The sequence below is a fragment of the Palaemon carinicauda genome, chromosome 25 (assembly GCF_036898095.1).
Source record: "Palaemon carinicauda isolate YSFRI2023 chromosome 25, ASM3689809v2, whole genome shotgun sequence".
NCBI lineage: Eukaryota > Metazoa > Arthropoda > Malacostraca > Decapoda > Palaemonidae > Palaemon > Palaemon carinicauda.
Genome location: NC_090749.1, coordinates 6,784,773 through 6,797,733, shown reverse-complemented (window position 1 = coordinate 6,797,733; position 12,961 = coordinate 6,784,773).

Sequence of the window (12,961 nt, the reverse complement as noted above, 5' to 3'; positions counted from 1 at the left end):
GATCATATCGATAGGCTTCTCAGGAGACTTACCGGTAATTAAATACGTGGATAAAAAAAAAAAAATAAATAAAAAAAAAAAAAAAAAATAAAAAATGATAAAAATGAAAAATAAAAAAAATAAATAAAACCAAAAGAATTTTAAAAAAAAAGAATAAAAAAAATAGAAAATAAAAATATATCTAGAAAAATATTAAAAAAAAATAAAAACAAAAAACTAGAAAAAATAAAAAATTAAAAAATTAAACAAAAAAAATTACAAAAAATAAAAGATAAAAAATAAAAAAAAGTTTTGAATTGAATTGAATATATCTTTTTTTTTTATATAAAAAGGAATAGAAGTTTTATTCAGTTTAATTTCAGATTATTTTGTGAGGAAAAAGAGATTTAGCGGAGTTTTGCTACGACCATATCTTCAGGATCTTTGACCTGACTGACTACCCAGCTTGAAGGACGCTTAAGGGATGCAATGCTTAATTCTCAAGCTTCAACGACGCTTGGAATAATCTGGAGGACAACAGGCGCTGCAGAGGGTAGAAACCTGGCAGATTCTATTGCTAAGTACCTTGATGGAGGAGTACAAGGCGTTTGTCAAGTGTACAAATAGTCGGATATCTAGATCTATTCCTCTGGATACCAACCTTTGGGTGGTTCTGGGGGAATAATGTAGAAGACCGGCTCTGCAGAGGGGACGAGCTAGGTTTCTTCTAGTATGCAGTCTTGTCCTTTTAGGTTGGCCCAAGATAGTTCAGCTGGGGAAGGATGCTGCGTCTTCGGTGCGGTGTTCATCCAATGGCTTCTGAGGCAGAGTTGAAGGGATGGGAGCAGAGTCAGTTTTGGTCCTGGTGAAGATCGGCTTAACTGCGTGGCTTGAATGTCATAGGACACCATTGCCTACTGATAGGCTGGCTGGAGTAAGAGAAGTTTGCCGAAACCTATTTCGGTATAAAGGGGGCTACCTCTGGCGCGGTGTAAAAACCAGTAAGTTCAAAACTCAGAACACTGAAATAGGTTTCAAGTTGCTTCTCTTGTTCCTGCCTTTTTGCTCCATGGCATCTGAAATACCATTGTTGAGGTGAGGCAAAAGAGGAGGGAAGGAAGGAGGGTTGTGGGAACCAAGCCTGCAAACATGGAAGTAGGCTAAACCCACCTGATGAGCCCTTTTGGTCAGGGCGAAACCCTTATTTGTGTGTCTCTATAGAATTAGTAGTGCTAGTAGTAGGGATGAATGAAATCAATACATACATACATACACACATTTATACACACACACACACACACACATATATATATATATATATATATATATGTATATCACTAACGCTACAACTTGCGCCTCTCATTCCAAAGGAGGAAGCAATATGAAACTATCGCTCAATTCGGAAAAAAATTACTTATTCCATCGGACGAAATAATATGAGAATATCGCTCAAATCAGAAGAAGACCAGAGAGGGTCCATCAATCCGAGTGCTTTTGAAGTAACAACAACAATAATAATAATAATAATAATAATAATAATAATAATAATAATAATAATAATTTACTTAATTATAATGTCACTTCAAGGACTGTGCACTTTAGGTGTAAGGCTTCCACTTACATACGTAACACTTAACATTTATCAGTTAAGAGGAATGATAAGTCTCACTTATGAATGGATGTATTTAACATCTTGTTTGAATCCGAAAAGTTACTCTCTCTCTCTCTCTCTCTCTCTCTCTCTCTCTCTCTCTCTCTCTCTCTCTCAAACTAATCATTCAATACATCTACGTTGATCAAATAAAAATGTCAATTTAAAAACCTAAAGAGGATTTGCCAGGCAGCCTTAAAAATTCGAAATGGCCTACACACACACACACACACACACACACACACAAAACGTTGGCCTACACTTAATATAGCTTTTTAAAACCTATTACAAGTTAAATGTGTAATGTATGATAATTGGTATCACATTAAAACAGGACATTCACACGTTCAACAAATAAGTACAAATTGACCGCTGAAATTGAAACGCCACCAAACTGCTACGCCACCTCCCACCCCACCCCCTCCCGGAGAATGACCCCCCCCCCCTTTCCGTCAACCACACACGCACCGCCAATAGATAATTTCCTAGACCTAGGTTCCTCCAACTTTTCTCTATTGTGAAATTGTATTTATTCGTATGTGTTTCTTTATATATATATATATAAGTATATATATAATGAACAAATTATTAAACTATTATTATAACAAATAATCATCTTTTTCGACTACTACAAAATATAAAGTTGTGAATTATGTAATTCTAAAATATGAATAAATGATTACGTGATATTCTATGTGGTAAGCCTAGGCCTGTAGCTCGAACGACTAGGCGAGATTTGAACCAATGACGGTTGATGGCGTGTCAATTTTGGTGGTCAATTTCTACGTATTTGTTAGAGCCTGGTAAATCTGTAAATGACACATTTTTAATGTGATACCGATTATAATACATTGCATGTTTTGTATGGTAGTAAAATATGCAGCTGAATCGGTGGAACTTCGAAAGTTCAAACTTGCAGTGAATGTTTGTATTTGAACAGTCCGACCTAAGTTTATAAGTTCATAGTTTATACATGAAAGATCTATTTTAATGCCGTTACTGATATTAATATATTTTGAATATCACCTCTCTTGTAGTTTATTCATTTCCTTATTTCCTTTCCTCACTGGACTATTTTCCCTTCTGGGCCCTTGAACTTATAGCTTCCTTGTTTTCCAACTAGGGTTGTAGCCTAGCCAGTAATAATAATACTAAGAGCAGGCTAACGCTTTTGAGAGAGAGAGAGAGAGAGAGAGAGAGAGAGAGAGAGAGAGAGAGAATAAACTTCAATATTTTGATGCATCATTTAAGACTTAGGGAACATAAACACTGATAGCTCTCTCTCTCTCTCTCTCTCTCTCTCTCTCTCTCTCTCTCTCTCTCTCTGTATTATATATCAGCAAGGATTTGAAGTTCACCAAACAGAGCATAAAAGCTGAAAAGAAAGCACAAAACATAATAGGTTACATTAAGAGACAATTCAAAGACAGAGACACTGTAGGCATACTTCAGTTGTAGGCCTACACAGATACACCATAAAATAAATACACTTCAAATTTACATATCCCGCTCTTTTATAATATATTAAAAACTTTCCTTATTATCTTGTACAATCTACAAGTTTACCCTGTAAGTCTATCGGCACAATTGTTATTCACACTTACACAAACATAGGCCTAAGGAACTTGCACTTAATTTTTCTCTAACTTTTTGCGCCTGCACTCGAGTGCTACTGTTCCTAACCTAGTACCCTCTCCCTATCCCTTCTTTATCTTATATCTATTCCCCTTATCCACATTAAGCCTCCCATTCTTCTCTCCTACACATTCTTTAGTCCAATTTGTTCATTCAATTATTCACGCAAACTCAAGATTTTGCATAGCGCCGATACCCACACAAACTTATTTCTTTAATTAGCAGGAAAATTTTATCCCCGATTAGCATAATTTCATTATATATCCATCTCTTTCACATTATTATTACGCTGATATGACCAATCTCTTGCTTGAGGGTACACTCGGGTACACTATTCTATCTTATTTCTCTTCCTCTTGGCTTGTTAATGTTTTTTTTAGTTTATATAGGAAATATTTACTTTAATGTTGTTACTGTTCTTCCAATATCTTATTTTCCTTGCTTCCTTTCCTCACTGGGCTATTTTCCCTGTTGGAGCCTCTGGGCTTATAGCATCCTGCTTTTCCAATTAGGGTTGTAGTTTAGCAAGTCATAATAATAATAATAATAATAATAATAATGATAATAATAATAATAATAATAATGATATCTCTGATATGACATACCACATTCAGATCAACGCTGCAAAAACCTATCCTTCGCTATCCCAGTAAGGATAGCCTATCCCTCCTATCCCATACAGCACACATACCTCACCCCTCCATTCCCTACCTATTCCCTTTACATAAGCACGCTCTAAAGAACTTCCTTATCCCTGCCTATCCATTTTCCTATCCTATCCCACAAGGAGCCCTATCCTTCCTAATGCAAACCCAATTAATCTGGGAAGTGTATCGTATCCTTTGTCTCAATCTAAATTGATAATATCCTTCAGATTCCTCTCCTGCTTAAGCTAAAAAGAAAAAAAAACTCTTTCCTTCCATCGTAAAATATCCCCTGTCACACCGCTAATCCCACAAATATGTTAATGTTTAATATATCAATATATAAGTTAGGGCAGAATCTCTGTCGATGTTGAACAGTAAGGAAGGTCATTACTTTTATATTTATTCCTTCATTGTTGCACCTACTTAAGCATTTCGAAGAATGGGGGTTTTAAAAAGTCTGTCCATTATTATGTGTTGATTTCTTACTCTACCGCTAGAGTTATTGGGGTCCTTTGACTGGCTAGACAATAATACATTGGATTTCTATATCTAGTTACGGCTAATTTTCCCTTTACCTACAATTCAACGAATAGTGTGGTCTATTCTTTCCACATTCTCATCTGTCCTTATACAACTTTCAACGCTTAGATTACTGAACAATTCTTCTTCGTTCAAGGGTTTAACTACTGTTCAGTGGGTAACTTTCCTCTTCATAAGGATTGAAACACTCTAAGCTATGGTAAGCAGCTCTTCTAGGAGAAGGACACACCAAAATAATAATAATAATAATAATAGTAATGTTATGAATAATAATAAAATTAATAATAATAATAATAATGATAAAAATGTTAATGATAATATTAATAATAATATTAATAATAGTAATGTTAACATTAATATTAATATTGATAATCAATAATGAATGATGTCATCAGCTATGGGTGCGTCTATAGAATAATGTAATTTCGACTGATCAAGAGAAATGAAAACCTTTGAGAGGTACACAGGTGCACCATTGGTTTTGCCTAATGCAAAGAAAAGAAAGCTGTGTTGGAAAAAGGAAACAGCAATCAAGGTTTAGCCAGCTGCTGCAGTTAGTCGTCGCTCATTAGAAGAAACATTATTCTGCTGATAATATCTCAGTTTGATTACACCATGTCATTCCTTATCAATCTTTCTCCAACACTCACTCACTCACCCAGTCTCCAACATTCTTCAACATACCTTGGCCTCTCACTCATTCTAAAGGGCGAAGCTATATGAAACCATCGCTCAATTCCGAAGTAAATTAATATATCCTTTGGGCGAAATAATATGAGAATATCGCTCAACTCAGATGAAGAACATAAGAGAGGCTCCCTATAGTCCGAGTGCTTTTGAAATAGCAGTGAATATGAAACCGTAATCATTGGCACCTTTTCATTTATCTCTCTCTCTCTCTCTCTCTCTCTCTCTCTCTCTCTCTCTCTCTCCAATTACAAAATAAGAACAGGCATTTAGAACTTGATTTATGAATTTAGTCAAACGATAGCTTGGGTGGAGAGGGGTTTGGTCTCTGATCATATGTATATCTGGTCTGCTTCTAAGTTTCTAGGACATTGTTACTGTCCCTTGCCTCTGCCATTCACGAGGGGCTATCAAACATTTAAATATAGCCATGTTGTAGTTATGAACAGGAAAATTATGGTTATTTCAATTTTGTACTGAAACAAGAGTATAAAATTATCAAATAATTTTATGAAACAAATTTTCAGAGCTTTATATTGTGTAGCACTAAAGGAATCGTAATACATATCAATGTGTTAACATCGAAAAAGATAGAGAGAGAGAGAGAGAGAGAGAGAGGAGAGAGAGAGAGAAGTGAGCATTTATGTAGTGACATGTTTTTCCAAATGATCTTTGAACTTTAAAAGATTGATGTATTTCATTATATTGGAAAACCTGGAAATTCGTCTTCATGTGTAGGCCTATAAGACGTGATTTGCCAAAACCTGTTTTCTGATGGGAGCTTCAGACTGACAGTAAATCATAAAGTACATTATTCTATCGATGTTTAGCTTCAACAAAACAAACAGCTCATGATGAGAAGATTCATATCATTGCATATAATTTCTGAGAGAGAGAGAGAGAGAGAGAGAGAGATGAGAGAGAGAGAGTGTGTGTCATTCATCCCCCCCCCCCACTACTACAAGGGCACTGGGGGATGTTGTTGAGGTGTGAGGGTGGGAGGGGAAGGATTAGAAATGAGATGTGGCCATTACACTGAAGAGAAGGATTATAGTTTTTCTCCAAGTCTTTTTCACTCACATCTTGCATCTAAGCACACACCCTGTCACGTCTAAGCACTCATCCTATAACAACCAAGGACTGCCCCTCCCGCAACCAAACACTTGCCCTCTCCTGCCTAAGGACTCCAATTTTGTGCCTAACACTCATCCTCTCGCACCTAAACACTTGCTCTCTCGCACATAAACACTCAGCGACTCGCGCCTATGCACTTTTTTACTCTTGCCCAAGCACTTACTTTATTGCACCTAAACAATCAGATGCTTACGCCTATACACTCCTTTTCTCGCGCCTAAGCACATGCCTTCTCCTACTTGAGCATTGGGTTTATATATATATATATATATATATATATATATAATGTTAAGTTCTCTACTCATAAAGGAATTGACTCAGAAAGATTTTCAGCAAGTCTTGCTGAGAGAGAGAGAGAGAGAGAGAGAGAGAGAGAGAGAGAGAGAGGACAACTCAGCAGATGAATTCATGTAAGATAAATCTAAGCATCATTATAACAGCATTGGCTGTCAATATTGAATGAATGAATTCAGTGATCGATTCATTGTGTTTGGTATTCACCTTATTTCATTTTTAATTTAGACATCTGTATTAGAGAAAGGTGAAAAAGTCATAGGAAACTTCTGTATCCTCTTCAAAGGGACAACTAGACCTAGGCCTAGTCTGGATCCTGAAGGCTGCCTACACCACCCCCCTCTCTCTCTTTCTCTCTCTCTCTCTCTCTCATCTCTCTCTCTCTCTCTCTCTCTCTCTTAACACCGACTTTTCTAATAATTTTCAAAATCCTTTAAAGGAAAAAATTAGGAGAAATAAAGTAATACAGAATTTCTGTGGTTTCCTGATAAGCTACACATACACACACACACACACACTGCATTTCTTTCTGAGGTAGATTCTACAATGATGATATTAATGATGGCCTCACATACATTATTATTATTATTATTATTATTATTATTATTATTCAGGATAAATATGTGGCTACAATTTAAAGGAAGAGGAACCTGATATTCATTTCTATTAATTCTGTATGAATTATGATATAATATCGTTTAGACGTTAATTACTAATCTTATTGGAAATTTTAATGTTTCGTTAGGATTTGATATCCTTATTTCATAATTCCATTTTGTAGACTCATGATTGCTATAAATTTTCGATTAAGAGCAGAGGCCGATGGGGGCGGGATCTACCTTACGTCAGTAGGTAGAGAAATCATGGTGGAACCAGGGAAGCTAGTTACATAAGACTCGAATTTCTATTCTCTCTCTCTCTCTCTCTCTCTCTCTCTCTCTCTCTCTCTCTCTCTCTCTCTATGCACGAGCACACACACAATTATGTTTCATATATACCCAAAGAAATAAGAGGAAAAGAGATATCAAAATTGCAGAGAGAGAGAGAGAGAGAGAGAGAGAGAGAGAGAGAATTATAATTAACATTTCCTCTACCATGCTATAGCAGTCTTTGATTGCGTCGCATGTGCCAAATGTAGATAGAACTTCTAATGCAGTATCGGTGTTATTAAGGGGAATGATGTTGTCAGGAGGAAATTTGGCAACACTGCTTGCTCACTGTCACTAGGATCATTCGATTTATGGAACGTCTAGATTTCTATGTTGTTAATATTGTCCTTTATTGCTATTTTCGTCATATCATCTATATTTTTTCTCCTACTTTATAAAATGCAAATTTTCCAGTATATATATTTTCTAAATCGACTTATCAACGTCTAGAAATCTGAATAAAGGTATTATGCTTGCACAAACGCACACACACGCACACACACACACACATTTACCATAACAAGGTGCTGCTTGCAATGGACTATCCCATTTCACTAGACTAACTGCATGAAAAACTAATTATCTTCTCAGGGAATTAAGCCAAAATTATTCAAACAATAGAGAAAACCTAAATAGAAAACAATGGCATAGGCCTAGTTTTACATATCAAATTCATTTACTTTATCCTAATCGCGAAAAGAGACTTATTTTGTGTTCGAATGTCTTCAATTTTAACTTCGACTTCGCATAAACAGTTATCATTGTAAATATTTTACGGTTTTAAGAATAGAATAGGCATCTGTGAATCAAGTTACTTAGTCATACACTAAAATAGAACATACATTTCTAATAAAAAGTTAATATTTACAATTTTAAATCCAAATTTTGAAAACGAAGCCGATGTTGATAAGTCAAATCGAACATTATGACGTTCGTATGTGCTGTCGTTCTAATTCTCCCTCACTCTCATATATATATATATATATATATAGCAAAGTTTCTTCCGTAAAAATACGTATACAATTGTTAAAAGACAACGGAATAATCTGTCTGACATCGTTAGGGCGAGGACAGTTTTCTCCAGTGTTATTTTAAAAACATAAAATACTGTGAAATCATTTACAGTTAGGAAATTTTGTTTATTATTGTATTAGATTATATATTTCAAAGGGTCTCCAACAGGGAAAATAGCCCAGTGAGGAAAGGAAATAAGGAAAAATAAAATATTTTTTAGAACAGTAACATTAAAATAAATATTTCTTGTGTAGCCTACACATCATTCATTCATTCATTCATGTGATCCTTGACCAAGTGTTATGCACACGAGTTGCTTAAGTCTCTCTCTCTCTCTCTCTCTCTCAATTTAAATTTTTCATTACTTTCTTGTAAATTATATATTTCCTTTCCTCACTGGTCTATTTTACCTTGTTGGAGCCCTTGGGCTTATAGCATCCTGCTTTTCCAACCACTGTTTTAGCTTTGCTAGTAGTAGTAGTAGTAGTAGTAAAAATAATAATATAATCAGCATCCAAGCCCCTCCCCATCCAATCTGTGACCAGGGACAGCCAGGCAATGGCTGCTGATGGCTCAACAGGTAGTCCTATAGGCTCCCCCAAACCTCCCCCCCCCCCCCCCCATCCTTAGCTCCCAAGGATGGTGATGTTTCAGACACTACCAGGATTCTATTCAACCTGAGTGTGTCTCGAATCCTCGTCCAGCAGATTGATAGGCAAGGACGTTTCTTTGCTAAAATACCCACAAACTCACACATAACCAACAGTCTGTCCACACATCATATCACGCATTAACATAGAGGCATGAAAAAGTAGTGTGTGTGTGTGTGTGTATGAATGTGATCTTTAGAATGTGTAGGTGTGACTTTTATATAACCTCTTGCATAAGGAAACCTTCTTGAAATTAATTGGTTTAAAGTATCTGCGGTGTAAGTTTTTATAAGTAGAAAGTGTCTTAGGAGTCATATCTTTTCTTACATAACACGTGACACTTGAAACTAGGATGTGTTGTACTTGAAATGGTCTCTCTCCTCTCTCTCTCTCTCTCTCTCTCTCTCTCTCTCTCTCACAGACACATACACATACTATACTTCATGAATAGGCAGAGACAATAAGTAGTGATGTAAAAAAACAAGACTATAAGGTGTTCCTGACCGAGAGTAGCCTTACGATGTGTGAGTTATCACTATGAGAGAGAGAGAGAGAGAGAGAGAGAGAGAGAGAGAGAGAGATATTCTTATTATTCTCTGTAATGCTAAAGCGTAGATTTTTATTAGCCTAAATTGTGCCAAATGTAAATGTCTAATCCAGTCTCAATATTAGTAAGGGAAATAACAGTCTCAGGAGGAAATTTGGCACCGCTGCTCATCTGTCCCTCGAATTATTCGTTGTCTGAAAAATAAGCATTTTTATTATGTTCATAATGTGTCATTTTGTCGATAATTTTCATATTATCGATAACATTTTTACATTTATTACAAAATGCCAATTTTCAAATAGTTTCTAAAAAAAAATAGACCTTATCGATATGCAGTAAGTCGAAACTACTCATGAGTTATCATCGACCTTAAAGTATATTTATAGGTATTTATATATTGTAATGTTACTCTTCTTAAATTTTTAATTTCCCTTTTTTTTCCTTTCCTTTCCTCGCTGAGCAATTTTCCCTGTTGGAGCCCCTGGGCTTATAGTATCCTGCTTTTCCAACCAGGGTTGTAGTTTAGCAAGTACTACTACTACTACTACTAATAATATAATAATAGTAATAATAATAATAATAATATGTGTAACCGGACGAGACGAGTCAAATTCTAAACGGAAATTCTTCTATCAACAAGACCTAATAATTATTGCTTTCCAATTCACCCTATTCTGGCAACGGAAACCGCAATATCTCAGACCACTTTATTAGGCTACGTAAATCTCTCTCTCTCTCCTCTCTCTCTCTCTCCTCTCTCTCTCTCTCTCTCCATTTATTGTGTATAGACCTATTTATCTTCTGAATATCTTCATATTTGTAATAATGTTATATATAACCATTATTTTTTATTTATTAATAAATATGAACATATTAGGACAACTCAAATATCGACATGAAGTAAGAATCCAAGAGGTTGAACAGCATAGATGTAAGAGAGAGAGAGAGAGAGAGAGAGAGAGAGAGAGAGAGTTGAAGAATAGGTGTAGGGGGAAGACTGTGGGAAATCTAGTTTTGAAATTATGATATAAATTGTGGAGGAGGACTGGGCGAGACTGGAGAAAGATTGTTGGAGGAGATTGACTGTTGGAGGTAGATTGTATAAGAGAACTGATAGAATGTTGGAGAAATTTGTTGGAGGAAAAATATTAGGTCAAATTATGTTGAAGATTGTTGGAGAAAGGTTGATATAGGTCTAATGAAACTGAGATCAGTAGAATTACTGATAAAAAATGGCTCTGATGAAACACTCTGTTTCCCTTTTTATTCTATTTTGTAGATTAAACTTATTCCATTATTAATACTTTCAATTTTAAAGCAGAGGCCGATGGGGGAAGCTATCTTACGTTATAATGAAGACAAGATAGCTAATGAGATGGACTATTGCGCAGGATTAAACTCTCTCTCTCTCTCTCTCTCTCTCCTCTCTCTCTCTCTCTCCCTGAATCCTACATAGAAAACAATGGCGTAGGCCTAGTTTTTACATATCAAAATTCATTCACTTTATCCTAATCGCAAAGTAGACGTATCTATATAGTGTTCGAATGTCTTTAATTCTAACTTCGACTTCGCATAAGTAGTTATCATTGTGAATGTTTTACGGTTTTAAGAATGGAATAGGCATCTGCAAATCAAGTTATATAGTCATCCACCAAATTAAACAAGAAATTTTTAATATAAAGTTAAGATCAACAACTTTAAATCCAAATCTAGAAAACGAAGCCGATGTGATAAGTCAAATCGAACATTTGGACTTTGTGGAGTAAAGGCTTATGATGTTTCGTATGTGCTCTCTCTCTCTCTCTCTCTTCTCTCTCTCTCTCTCTCTCTCATGCACATAGTACTCTAGGAGTTTTATTCCAGCTGCTACCAAGTTGAGGAACGATCTCTTTTAACTAGATAATTGATTTATTTCTCTATTTCCTTTCCTCACTGGGCTATTTTCCCCCCATTAAAGCCCAGGGGCTTATAGCATCTTGCTTTTCCAACGAAGGTTGTAGCTTAGGCAATAATAATAATAATAATAATAATAGTTCTACTAATATTACTTAAGTATTGAATAAAGGCTTAAGCCATCGTAGTAAGGGAAAAGGAACCACCCTTGGTGTCACCTAGCGTAAGGGTCAGATTTAGCTCGGCTACCTTATATTGATGTCTCTGGCACTTTACATTAACAAATGATTAACAATAATGATGGCTCGTTCTATCAAACATCCATTGTCAAAGTTTAATATCTATGCTCTCTCTCTCTCTCTCTCTCTCTCTCTCTCTCCATAGATTGCTTCTGAGTACCCTCATTTTTTGTAATTATGTTACTATTCATAACCATTATTGGGTATTTCTTAATCAATATGAACATATTTGGACAAAATCCGAGATCGACATGAAGTAAGATTCCGAGAGGATGGACAGCAGAGAGAGAGAGAGAGAGAGAGAGAGAGAGAGAGTTGAAGATTAGGTGTTGGAGGAAAACTGTGAGAGATCCAGTTTTGAAATTGTGGGAGCATTGGGGTGACTGGGCGAGACTGACGAAACATTGTTGGAGATTGACTGTTGGAGATAGATTGTGAGAGAAGTGATAGAATGTTGGAGAAATTTGTTGGGGGAATAATTTTAGGTCAAATTATGTTGAAGATTATTGGAGAAGAAAGAGGGAGAGGAATGGTGTCTGGTAGTAATAGGCCTAGTCAACCAACCCTGCCTCTCCACTTCCTTGGTTTAATGGCTTCATGTCATGGGCAGATTATGATTTTATAATAAAAAACTTATTTCATTATTATTACTTTCGATTTTAGAGCAGAGTCCGATGGGGGAAGCTACCTTACGTCATGGTGAAAATAGGAAAGTTAAATTACATGGACTTTGTTCTCTTGGTTGCGTTAAACCCTCTCTCTCTCTCTCTCTCTCTCTCTCTCTCTCTCTCTTAGATTTTCGTCTCTATTAAACATGCACGAGCGCTCATATACAATTACGTTTCATATATACTTATAGTTAATTAATATTGGTAATAAAAATCAAAGGAAAAAGGGGGAAAGAGATATCAAATTTGAGAGAGAGAGAGAGAGAGAGAGGAGAGAGAGAGAGAGAGAGCAAAGTAAAAAGACGTATACAATTGTCCAAAGGCAACGTAAATGATCACCCTTACTGTCTGACATCGTAAGGGCGAGAACAGTTTGCTCCAGGTAACTGGATACACACAAAGTGTTATTATACAATATGAAAGACTGTGTACTCATTAATCCTTAGGGAATTTT